Raw genomic sequence first — 11,368 nt, 5'->3', positions numbered from 1 at the left:
GGAGGGTGGGAGGGAGGCTCAAGAGGAAGGGGATATGGGGACATATGTATACCTATGGCTGATTCACTTTGTTGTACAGCAGAAACTAACACAACATTGTGAAGCAATTTTACTCCAATAAAGATGTGAAAAAATAAAATAAAAAGAATATTATCACTATTTTGCTGCTCAAATTATTTCAACTTCAAACATTGGGAGCCCCTTCAGACTGACCTCATTCCTACTTTAACCAATAAATGTGGCACAAGTGACACTGTGTCAGTTACAGGCTTAAGTCTTTTTTTTTAAAAATATTTATTTATTTATTTTGGCTGTGCTGGGGCTTAGCTGCAGCATGTCGGATCTAGTTCCCTGACCAGGGATTGAAGCCAGGCCCCCTGCATTGGGAGTGTGGAGTCTTACCCATTGGACCACCAGGGAAGTCCCACAGGCTTAAGTCTTAAGAAGGCTACACAGCTTACACTCACAGGAGGCCCGAGATGCCACTTTAAGAACTTCAACTCCCCTGCTGGCGGGACCACACAGAAGCAGAGGCCCCGATACTCCACGAAGAGAGAGTGTGGGGCCCAGGTGCCCCCAGCCTTCCAGCCAGTCCACTAAAGCACCAGATGTGTGACGGAACTGTCTTGGATGGTCCAACCCAAGAGAGTCCACAAGTGACTTTGGGGGAAAATTCAGCTGGATCTATAACTCCCACGGAGCAGAAGGACTGCCCAGCGGATTTAACTGAAGGAACTGGGAGAGATGATAACATTGTGGCTCCTCTACGCCATGGTCTTGGGGAGCTTGTTGTGCAGCAACCAATAATGAAAGCCCTCACAGACATGCTGTGCCTCTGCCTTCTTCAGCTCCGTTAATGACAGAAGCACCCTTCCCATCACCCACATGCTGACCCGGGCACCAGGTGTACTTCTCTTCCTGCCAAATCACACCAGTTACCAAGGCCTACTGAGTCCACCTCCAAGAACTCTCTATGCCTCCCACCCCAACCCCATCTGGGGAAGGGACAGTCCCTCCTGAGAGAGGCTCTGCAGACCATCTCCCGACATCCCGGCCGGCCTGACCCGTTCCTCCCAGAACTAGCTCCACCTACACATGGCTGGATTACTTATTAAAAATGTCCTAAGCTCTTACTGTGCGACAGACACTATCTTAGACCCTGGGGATACAGAAGTGAACAAAGACAAAAACATCTGCCCTCACTGACATGCAAATTTAGAGAAGGAAGATGGACATATTAAATTAACAAATAAAACACACACCAGATCAGAAAGTAATGAGTGAGATAAAGAAAATAAAGCAGGGCTTCCCTGGTGGCGCAGTGGTTGAGAGTTGGCCTGCTAATGCAGGGGACACGGGTTCATGCCCTGGTCCGGAAGGATCCCACATGCCACGGAGTGGCTGGGCCCGTGAGCCACGGCCGCTGAGCCTGCGCGTCCGGAGCCTGTGCTCCGCAACGGGAGAGGCCCGCATACCGCAAAAAAAAAAGAAAATAAAGCAGGGAAGCAGAAAAGATAACACAAAAGAGACGGGGTTTTGAGATTTTAAATAGTGGTTAGGAAGGCCTTGCTGAGAAGATGATTGAATAAAAATCTGAAGGCCGTGAGGGATGAGCCAAGTGAGTAACGTTGAAGAGAGCATCACATGCAAGAGAACAGCCAGTGCAAAGGCCCTGAGGCGAGAGTCGGCCTGGCACAGTCAAGGCACAGAGACAGTTCACTGTGGCTGGTATGCAGTGACTGACACTGAGTGGGGGAGGTTCTGACTTTGACTGAGGTGAGAAGCCACTGGAGGTCTTTGAGCAAATGCATGACCTGCCTGCTGAACTGACTAATACAGCTGTACTGAGAGGGACAAGGAAGGAAGCAGAGAGATCACTCAAGGGCTATGACCATCCAGGTGAGGTGGTGGCCCGGACCACAGCAGGAGCGGCGGAGGCTGCTTACTGGGGATATGGAGTGTAAGAGCAAGAAAGGAGTCAAGGACGACTCCAAAGTTCTGAGCCTGAGGAAGCTGAAGGCGTTGCCATGTCTCTGCTCCCTTTTACAGCTGAACTCCCTGAAAGAACTGTCCATCCTCCACGGGGGCGGGGCACGTTTACAGGACTTGATCAGAGTTTGTTGTTGGACAAATCAGGTTTGGATGCCCATGAGATACCCAAGTGGAAATGCCAAGTAGACAGGAGACTGGGATTTGGAGTTGAAGGCAGAGATCTTGGCTGAACCTCAGAGAGAGGGCATCTCAGGCCTTGAGAGTGGACGGGGCCACCAAGGAGAGATGGAGCTGAAGCGGGGCCTTCCACAGTGGGTCTGGGAGTAAAGAAGCCAGCCAAGGAGACAGAGGAGGCGCAGCCTATGAGGTAGGAGGAAAACCTGGAAACCAGGGAGAGCAACATGAAAGGAGATCCTAAGATGAATGCAACTGTGTAAAATGTTGCTGAGCATGGACTGGTATTTAGCCACAGGAAGCTCAGTGGTAACTTAGACAAAGAATATTTTTTAGTGGGTAAAGCTGAAAAGCCTTACTGGAATATTTAAAAGGCAATGGAAGGATATTAACGGAGACAGCAAGAAAAGAGAATTCTTTCAAGGAGTTTAGCTCTGAAGGAGAGGAAAGCTGCAGGGCAAGAGCTGGAGGGAAACTGTGGTCCCTGCTCTGCTCAGGACCCTTTACTGGGTCCCTCCTGCACCCACATCAAGTCCACAATAACTCGCTATTCAGGGCTCACTCCACTAATGCCCACAGCGCACTCTCCAATCAGACTCCCCATGGGGACTTCCATCCTTCCAGCAAGGATGACACTCATGTCTTCACAATGCATCACTCACGTAGTCTCACTTAACCCGGCACTCATTTAACCCGGTCCCAGGAACTCTATCAGTGGCTCAAGAAGCACAAGATGAGGCACCCGACCGTCAAAGAACCACCTCCCAGTCCAATGGGACAGCTGGACAGTCAGGACACAGCCTGAGCCCTGGGGTCCTGATGTGTCAAGCATCCCACAGCGAATGGGAGCCCGGGAATACTGCTGGGGACGTGCAGCGTGCTGTGCCGGGGGAGCGCGTCCCAGCTCATCACAGGAGTTGATGCTCAAGCAGAGAGGTATGGAGAAACAAAAGCAGACAATGGAATAAGTTTCCATGCAGCTGTAAAGCAGGGTCTGACGAGTGTGGGGAATAGGGGAGGACACTGAAAGGGTGACATGGAGAACAAGCTGGAAGCATTAATAATAATTCTAACGAACAGTTACTGAGTATTTATGTACTAGGCGCTCTAACCGCATGGCTAGGGTTATCACACCCCACATCCCTGTCAGGTGGACACCATTCTGATCCCCATTTGGCAGATGAGGAACAGAAGGCTCAGAGAGGCAACGTAACATGCTCAGGGCCACACAGCTAGATATGGTGAAACTGAGATTTGAATCTGGGCAGTCTGACTTTGGAGTGGGGACAGAAGCAAACGATTAGAAAGGTCCCTTTCGGGCTTCCCGGGTGGCGCAGTGATTGAGAGTCCGCCTGCCGATGCAGGAGACACGGGTTCGTGCCCCGGTCCGGGAGGATCCCACATGCCGCAGAGCGGCTGGGGCCGTGAGCCATGGCCGCGGAGCCTGCGCGTCCGGAGCCCGTGCTCCGCAACGGGAGAGGCCACGGCAGTGAGAGGCCCGCGTACCGCAAAAAAAAAAAAAAAGGCCCCGGGCTTCCCGGGGGGCGCAGTGATTGAGAGTCCGCCTGCCGATGCAGGAGACACGGGTTCGTGCCCCGGTCCGGGAGGATCCCACATGCCGCAGAGCGGCTGGGGCCGTGAGCCATGGCCGCGGAGCCTGCGCGTCCGGAGCCCGTGCTCCGCAACGGGAGAGGCCACGGCAGTGAGAGGCCCGCGTACCGCAAAAAAAAAAAAAAAAAAAAAAAAAAAAGAAAGGTCCCTTTCTAGCAGGCTGAATGGCAAGATCAGTATTTATACCTCAGGTGCCCAACTCAAGAGGCAGCGGTGGGGGGAAGGGGGGCAGAGGGAGAAGAAGGTGGAGAAGAGGCAGGAGCAAGGGCGCTGCAGGAGTGGAGACGGGGAAGGAGAAGGGGATCCAGCACACAGCAAACGGGAGAGAACACGGCAGCCACCGAACAGGAGGTAAGTCTGGAAAGAACAAAGAGGCCCAGCTTGAACCAAGGGCAGAAGTTGGAGATGTTAACCAGATCTGCAAGGTTAGAAGAAATGCGGGGAGAGGGGCAGAGACAGGGAAAACCACCACACCGAATTCCACATACATCTCCCTCTCCTGTCTCTGACCAGAGCTGTTCTGACTGAAAGAAACTTTAAAAGAACTGGAAAAGGAACTATTAATTTTGTTGGGTGTAATGATGAAATTCGGTTATATTACAACGAGAAGTCCTTATGTGTAAGCTGCCTTCTGAGGTAACTGTGTGTGAAATGACAGGCCTGGGACAAAAAGGCAGTGAGGGCACTAGACGGAACAGGACCAGAAGGCCGAGGCCTTCACGGCGGACAAGCCCCGGGAGTGAGCAGGTCTGAACAAACGCTGAGACGGAGCGCTGGCACAAGGATGGAGGGGTAGTGAAGGAGGACGCTGGGTCTGAAGAACAGTCCCTGTGAAAATGGCCACCCTTACAACAGGCCTTGCTTCCTGGGGCCCTGATCCCGGGATGGGGCATTACAAGGCACAAGATGTCAAAGTTGAGCGAAGGAAACCCACCCATGGTCCAGCAGGCAAAAGGCAAGCGGTCCCCACCTGAGGCTGGGCTGTCAGGAGCCCAGGGTCCTCCCCTGGCCCACCAGGCAGTCCTCTCTGGGCAGGCAGGAGCCACAGGGGGCAGAATGAGAACCGAAAGGTTCAGGAGAGTCGCTGGAAACTCTCAAGCTCCAGCAGGGTAGGGTTTCCTCTTTCTTAAAAGCATCAGGAAGGGACCTGGCACAGAAGAAAAGACTGCGGGCAGCTTGCTGGGAACAGAGCTGGAATGTAGGCTAGAACATCGGGCCTTAGCTGATCCTCTCTCACCGCTGATCTTTACTAGGGAAGTTCACACTCACTGGGCACTTAGTATATACTGAAGACTGTTCCAGGCGCTGGATGAGTTTAATCTCATTCTAGCCTCACAACCCAGTTAAGTAATATTTATTATTTTCATCTTACAGATGAGATAACCGAGGCACAGTGAGGTCAGTCTCTTGCCTAAGGTGACACAGTTAAAAGGTGACAGAGTCTGGATGAAATCTGGCCGTGGAGGCCAGGCTCTTAAGCAGGGCAGTGACAGCGAACCTCTGTGGGTTGTAAGGATTCTCAGTGTATCATTCTGAGATGAATCAAGATTGTTCACGAGGTGATAAGGGTTAAGTCTGCGTGATGCATCTACGGAGTTCTATTTATTTCCCTTTAAAATTTCTCCGTAATAAAAATTTAAAATGGAACGTGAGATCCCAAAGCCGGGCCACACCAGAGGTGTCTAAATCCTTGATTCCCGTGATCAATGATCGTTTCCAGGACCTCTGAAAAACTTGCTCGGTGGGCCCCAGACGACCTCTTCCTCCAAGTTCCAAACCCAGGGGCGACCAGCCAAACTGAGACACCCCCCCACACACCCCGCAAGATCGCGCCAAAATGGCCACTCCACACCCAGCCCATTCCGGGTGCGTTGGCCCACGCCGGCCGCCCATCCGCGGGAGGCCTCAGCAAAGCCGAGGGGTAGCCGGGCCCGAAAGAAGACTACCAGCTCCCACCCACCAGAACTCAAGACACCTGGCACCGGGGCCTGCTGGCACCTGTCACCCCCTCGGAAACATAAGGCCCCCAAAGCTTACTTACTCAAACCCCTAAACCCGGGGACTCGTGGCATGAGCGACCGCCTCTCCCAATACCGCTATTTCGGCCAAGGCCGAACCTAGGAGGAGGCCGGAGCCCAGCAGCCACCACCACTGGGCATCGCGTCTGGGCTTCACCCACGTCCCTCGGAGATGCGCGCCCACATCCCCAAATGTGACACCCGGCAGGGCACGGCCTGAGCCACGACAGCGCGTCCCCGCCGCCACCACCTCTCCCCACCACCCGAACCGTCTCCAGCCCCAGCCCGCAGGCCAGTCTTTCAGGACTTACCTTTCTGCGCGGGGAAGGGCACGGCTGCAGCGAGGGCCCGCGGGAGCCACACTCACCAGCGCCACCAAAGAATAAGGGGTCACTAGAGCCACCAGCTCGGGGGCCACTCCAGCAGGACGCCAGGACTACACTACCCAGAATCTTCGGGTCGCGCCGGGACCACACCTCCCAGTATGCTCGGCGCCATCAAGCGCGCCGCCCGCCAGGCGCTCCCACTGGCCTCTGAGTGAGCCGTTTCTGGGTGACATGCTCCGGCCACCGGAGAATGGCCACTGTGGCGCCCGGATTCCCCCTGTTTTTTTTCCTTCAAACCACGTGGAGAAGGCATGTAGCGAAAGCATGTAGCTTCTCTCCGTGCACTGACCCCTTTCTCTAACACCTCCGCCTCACAGACTACCCTCCCCACTCACCCCTGCAGTGACTTCCGCATCCGGTGCCGAGCCCGCCTCCTCGGTTGGCGGAAGTGACGTGTAAGGGGAGCTTCCGTTTGGCTCCTGGGGTGGGCGCCGGTGGGTGGCGCTGGGACGTGCGGTCTACCCCGCTCCAGTTGCGGGGAAGCGAAGCTGTGCCTGCGCTCCGTGAGCGCCGCGCAGGCGTGGTGTCCACCAGTTCACATAACCCTTAAACCCATGGCGGGGGTGGTTACTGAGACTGGGAGAGACAAGGCATATTACCGGGATCTCACGGCCGAAGGAGGCAGACGCGGGTTCCAGCCCATGTCCGCAACCGAAACATCCCTCTGTGCTCCCTGAGGTCTTGTTTCTGTGTGGAGTCTACAGATTTATGGGCAGCCTCTCATCCATCTAGTGGGGGGACAGGAGCCTCGCTGATAGACCATAGCTTGGGGCTGATCCCCTCATAGTCTTCGCTCTGTGTACCGGAAAAAGACAACAACCTGAAAGTTGAGAAGTATGTTTCATTTGGTGGGCTAACACCTGGGAGACAGCCGCTCAGCTACCTCTGGGGAACTGTTTCAAAGATGTATGGGAGGAGCCAGGATATATAGGAGTTTTTGCTGAAAAAAACGCGTGGTTGAACCTCAAAAGATGACCACTAGTCACAAAAGAACACATATCTCAATGAATTTAGCACTTTTCTATGCATGGGAAGATGCAAGAGTCCGGGCTCAGTGAAATGATTCCTTTGATATGGCACGTTAGCTATCTAGGGCCAATATCCTGTTTTTCTCCATCCTGAAGTCCCCTCAGGGCGCACCCTCAGGGTACACCCTCGGTGTGGCTGCAGAGACTGATGCCTTGACGGCAGGCAACGTTCGTTGTTTATTGGAATGGCAGGCGCCATATTTTTTTTTTTCTTTTTTTGTCCACAGCTCTCTGGGTCTTTTCCTGAAAATGGGGCAGCACTGGTGCTATCTGGGATACCTCAACTGGGGAGCTGAAGAACATACCCCACTTCACTGTGGAAGGGCGTTTCCACTAGGGCACCTTCTCAATTCTGTTTACTTTCCTCAGATTTGCTTTCCGAAATTTTGTCCTCTAGGAAGACCAAGAAAATATTCACATGGCCCGGAAATCTGATAGACCATAGCTTGGGGCTGATCCCCTCATAGTCTTCGCTCTGTGTACCGGAAAAAGACAACAACCTGAAAGTTGAGAAGTATGTTTCATTTGGTGGGCTAACACCTGGGAGACAGCCGCTCAGCTACCTCTGGGGAACTGTTTCAAAGATGTATGGGAGGAGCCAGGATATATAGGAGTTTTTGCTGAAAAAAACGCGTGGTTGAACCTCAAAAGATGACCACTAGTCACAAAAGAACACATATCTCAATGAATTTAGCACTTTTCTATGCATGGGAAGATGCAAGAGTCCGGGCTCAGTGAAATGATTCCTTTGATATGGCACGTTAGCTATCTAGGGCCAATATCCTGTTTTTCTCCATCCTGAAGTCCCCTCAGGGCGCACCCTCAGGGTACACCCTCGGTGTGGCTGCAGAGACTGATGCCTTGACGGCAGGCAACGTTCGTTGTTTATTGGAATGGCAGGCGCCATATTTTTTTTTTTCTTTTTTTGTCCACAGCTCTCTGGGTCTTTTCCTGAAAATGGGGCAGCACTGGTGCTATCTGGGATACCTCAACTGGGGAGCTGAAGAACATACCCCACTTCACTGTGGAAGGGCGTTTCCACTAGGGCACCTTCTCAATTCTGTTTACTTTCCTCAGATTTGCTTTCCGAAATTTTGTCCTTTAGGAAAAGGAAAGCACATGGCCCGGAAAGCCAGGGAGAGACAAGAATTTCCTAAAATTCCTTTTTAGCTCTTGGAGGCTGAATCCATCCCCTTCTCTTGCCCGGAAGCTGCCTTGTTCGTAATGAATTCCATTCAGCCCCTGCCCTGGAGAAAGTGCCCAGTCTGACTTGGACCCTCTCTCCACATCCCTCTCTGCCCCACCCTACGACTAGTCATTCACCAAGAAATTAGTGTCGACTGAAAATGCACAACCTGAAAGTTGAGAATTATGTTTTATCAGGCGGACTTTCTGAGGACTTCAAGCTTAGGAGGCAGCCTCTCAGTTAGCTCTGCGGGAGTGCTCCGAAGAGGGAGTGGGGGAGCCAGGATATATAGGAGTTTTGCAACAAAAACCAGGTAGTCAGAACATCAAAAGGTTACTGTTAATTAAAGAAAATCAGACATCAAGTTAATAAATTTAGTGCTTTTCTATGTATGGGAAGATGCAAGAGTCTGGGTTCACTCAAATCATTCCTTTGCTACGCACCGTAGCTATCTGGGACCAGTATCCTGTTCTTTCCCATCCTGAGCCCCCTCAGGGTGCACCGTGGGGGGTGAGGTGTGGCTGCAGCGGCTGATGCCTTGATGGCCACAACAACCTTTGTTTACTGATCCGGCAGGTGGCATTTTTAGTCCACATTAGCTACGTGGACAAAGAAAGTCAAGGAAGTCACCTGCCGGATCAGTAAACAAAGGCTGTTGTGGCCACTGCAGCCCCTCCCAACTGTGCACCCTGAGGCGATTCAGGATGGAGAAAAAAAGGGTACTGGCCCTAGGTAGTTGGGTGCATATCAAAGGAATGATTTCAAGGAGCCTAGACTCTTGCATCTTCCCATACATAGAAAAGTGCTAAATTCATTAACTGGAGATGTCTGTTTTTTCTTTAAATAACAGGAATCTTTGATGTTTTGACTACCTGGTTTGTTTGTTTGTTTTTTCTTCAAAAGCTCCTATATATCCTGGCTCCTCCCTTACCTCTATGGAACACTCTTTGAGAGCCATCTGAGAGGCTGTCTCCCGGGCTTAAATCCTCAGGATGTCCACCGAGTAAAATATCATTCTCAACTTTTAGGTTGTGCTTTTTTTTTTTTTTTTTAATCCACACTGGTCTTCAGGGATGTGATGGGGATTTCACCTAAGAGGTGTGAAGGCTGAGGAGTCCTGCTGGGAAGAACCCATACCGAGGGGTGGTGCTTGAGAATAACAGCCACCTGGTATCACTGGGTGATTATGGCTTCCCTTACAACTTAAAACTGACCTACTGAGCAGCTTAAACCCTTGATGCAGAAAAGACAAGAGACGGAGAGCTGACCTTTGCCTTAGGAATGGACCTGACAACAAAGACGTGATTTTCCACATCTCCCCAGGGTAGGTCTGCATGTTTTTGTACGGTTGAGAATAGGTGTGTGTTGTTATCGGTAGTGTGTGATTTACCTTTGCTTAGAGAAACATGTCATTGAGTTGAATGTTTTTTTTTAATTTGTAAAAATACATATTTTAAACTTTAGACTTTTATTTGGAAATAATTTTAAGCTTACAGAATGTTGCAAAAATAGTGCACAGGACACCAATACTGCCTTTACCAGATTCACTTATTGCTAACATTTTCCTCCAGGGTTTCTCTCTACTTTTTCCAAGTGAGCAAGCACCCGCGCGCTCTCTCTCTCTCTCTCCTTTTTCTTCTTTGAACCATCTGTAAGTTGAACACACCATAGACCCTTAGTTCTGTCAATGCATGTTTCCTAAGAACAAGGACATTCTCTTACACGACCACAGTAGTTACCTGGTTCAGTAAATTTAACACTGATGCGATATTTTACATAGCCTGCCATCCATACTCCAGTTTGACAACTGACCCAAGAGTGTGTTTTATAACATGGCCTTACTCTAGCACAGGATCCAGTCTAGGATTTGAGTTTAGTCGTCATGTCCCTAACTTCCTCTAATCTGGAGTATTTCACAGTTGTGTTTTTGTCTTTTGTGACAACATTCTTGAAGGGTCAGGGCTTCTTTTTGGTAGCTGACCATTTCTTACTGGGGTTTACCTGAGGCTCCCACATGGTTGGATCCAGCACTGACTTGAGCGGAATTGTGTCCTTCACGGGGCATCACATCTGGTGCTGCTCGATTTCTGCCTTGTACTGAAGACCATATCTGGGGAGACACTTTAAGACCATATATCCATTGATGATTCTTGCCTAAACCAGTCTTTGCTGCGATGGTTACCAAGTTATGATTTTCCAATCAGCACTAGGCATTTAAATAGGATGCTATCTTAAAAGAGAAAATACAGAATTTCCAGGTAGCAATGAGACATGGGGAAGCTCAAACCCCTGATCCCAGTATCACCAGAGCCATTAGGAGGCAGGAATGATGATGGAGGCGGGGGCTCCATGGATTTCCTCGCCTGCCTGGCTGAGGTGTCCGTACTCAATCCTGTCCATTGGTGAGCTTATAAAATTATAACAGCACAATATCTAATTACTGAGAAAAGGAACTTCATTGGTATATTATTTTTTAATTTAAATAATGCATCCGTGTACCCATATATTTTCAGAAAAGCCGATTGTCCCTTAATAAGTTAATTAATTAATTAACTTGTTATGCTGCACGCAGGCTTTCTCTAGTTGCGATGAGCGGGGGCTACTCTTCGTTGCGGTGCGCGGGCTTCTCATTACGGTGGCTTCTCTTGTTGCGGAGCACGGGCTCTAGGCGTGAGGGCTTCAGTAGTTGTGTCGCATGGGCTCTAGAGCACGGGCTCAGTAGTTGTGGCGTGTGGGCTTAGCTGCTCTGTGGCACGTGGGATCTTCCCGGACCAGGGCTCAAACCCGTGTCCCCTGAATTGGCAGGTGGGTTCTTAACCACTGCGCCACCAGGGAAGCCCAATAAGTTAACTTTTTAACCATATTCATAGTTAAGCAAGACTGAGCATCGTAAAATAGATAACTAACAGGGACCTACGGTATAGCGCAGGGAACTCTTCTCAATACTCTGTAATGACCTATACGGGAAAAGAA

At 50.8% G+C, this 11,368-nt stretch overlaps 1 protein-coding gene across 3 annotated transcripts in view; it reads right to left on the bottom strand.

Moving 5' to 3' along the window:
• The window catches only part of ZNF133 (zinc finger protein 133), a 27,651-nt gene extending 21,147 nt beyond the window's left edge, over window positions 1–6,504 (bottom strand). For 2 of the 3 annotated variants that reach the window (XM_024753726.1, XM_024753727.1), the window contains exon 1: window positions 6,107–6,504. The gene's annotated coding sequence lies outside the window, so the exon portion shown is untranslated. Of the gene's footprint in view, window positions 1–4,747; window positions 4,944–6,106 lie in introns of those variants that run through there. The other variant, XM_024753728.1, reaches the window with a different exon arrangement.
• Between the last annotated feature and the right edge of the window lie 4,864 nt (window positions 6,505–11,368).

The sequence above is a fragment of the Neophocaena asiaeorientalis genome, unplaced genomic scaffold, assembly GCF_003031525.2.
Source record: "Neophocaena asiaeorientalis asiaeorientalis breed wild unplaced genomic scaffold, Neophocaena_asiaeorientalis_V1.1 scaffold302, whole genome shotgun sequence".
In the NCBI taxonomy this organism is placed as follows: Eukaryota; Metazoa; Chordata; class Mammalia; order Artiodactyla; family Phocoenidae; genus Neophocaena; species Neophocaena asiaeorientalis.
This window is presented reverse-complemented; position numbering and strand designations above follow the sequence as displayed.